The following is a 1,475-nucleotide window of genomic DNA, read 5'->3' on the forward strand; positions in this document are numbered from 1 at the left end:
CTCTCCCTGCCCAGTAACCGCCTGCCTCCCTGTGCCCTTCTCAGCTGTGCACTCCTGTGTGTCTTGCTTTTCCTCCGTGTGAATGTTGCCCCTCTGGTGCCCCATGGCTGATTGCTCCAAGGGATGTATCGCCGTAGAGTGGGTGGGTGTGTTGCCCTGGGTTGAATGGTCTGCGCATGTCTTATTTACTACTGAGCTGAGAGCCAGCCCTTGGGAGTGAGTTTTATCCCAGGTTCGAAGTGTATACCAGAGCCATTGTCTTGGGGGTGGGGGGAGGTGTCCCACCAGACTCTGTCCGACCAGTAATTCTGGTCATTATTATGTTTTTGGATTGTGTTCCACCTTTTTCCTCCCACTTTATCCAGGATCTCCAGTGTTGATCCCTTCTCCAGTGATTGGCATTGGTAGCTGGGCACCATCTAGATCTTCTGGTCTTGAGGTCCATCATGTCCTAGGGCTGATTGTTTCCAAATGTCCTTGGTTTTTTGTCACTCTTCTTTGCTTCTGATGATAGAGACCATTAGCTGCATCTTAGGTGGCCGCTGGAAAGCTTTTAAGACCCCAGTCATTACTCATCAAAGTAGGTTGTAGAACATTTTTATGTATTTAATTGAGTCTGGTGTCCCACAACACTACGGTCCTGAGTTGGTAGATCCATTGGATCTCTCTTCCACAGTGTCTGGCTGTCTATGAGGGATTGCTCTATGTCTGTCTTCTGTTGCTTCTGTAATGATTGAGGGTATTTTGTATAAAAATATGGAATGCTTCACAAATTTGTGTGTCATCCTTACACAGGGGCCATGCCAATCTCTGTATCATTCCAATTTTAGTATGTGTGCAGCTGAAGCAAGCACTGGCCATTTTTGCTTGAAGAAGCATTCTGGCTGTGCTTTCTCCAAGACAGGTTTGTTCATCCTTCTAGCAGTCCATGGTCCATTCAATATTCTTTGCCAACACCATGATTCAAATGCATCAGTTCTGTAGTGTTCCTTATTCATTGTTCAGCTCTCGCATGCATATTAGGCAAGTGAAAATACCACGGCTTGGGCCAGGCACACGTTAGTCTTCAACAATGCTCTGCTCTTTAATACTTTAAAGAGGTTCTTAGCAGCAGATTTGCCCAATGCAATATGTCCTTTGATCTCTTGACTGTGGCTTCCATAGGTGTTGATCGTGAATCCAAGTAAAATGAAATCCTTGACAACTTCAATCTTATCTCCATTTATCACAATGTTGCTTGTTAGTCCAGGGGTGAGGATTACAGGTAATTTACACTAGTCTTCTCCTCTGCTCCCCTTCCTGCCTTGACCTCCCCGAGAGGTAACCATCCTGGATTTCATCTTTGACGTCCTCTTTCTCTTTCAAAAATAGTTTAACTATGCATTTAGAGTTCCTAAACAATGTGCCCTTTAGTTTGAGTTCAGATTTTCTCTGTGAGAAACTCCTGAGTATGTTTTCAGATGGCTGAGCAGTGC

The 1,475-nt window shown here is 45.0% G+C and overlaps 1 non-coding gene across 1 annotated transcript; it reads right to left on the reverse strand.

The window, feature by feature from the left end:
• Positions 1 to 750: 750 nt before the first annotated feature.
• Positions 751 to 854, reverse strand: LOC122149810. The gene has a single exon (XR_006163346.1). It is a non-coding gene; the product is annotated as a U6 spliceosomal RNA (small nuclear RNA).
• Positions 855 to 1,475: the final 621 nt, after the last annotated feature.

This window comes from Orycteropus afer, unplaced genomic scaffold, assembly GCF_000298275.1.
Source record: "Orycteropus afer afer isolate SDZICR_OR568_19922 unplaced genomic scaffold, OryAfe1.0 scaffold00048, whole genome shotgun sequence".
Classification (NCBI taxonomy): Eukaryota; Metazoa; Chordata; class Mammalia; order Tubulidentata; family Orycteropodidae; genus Orycteropus; species Orycteropus afer.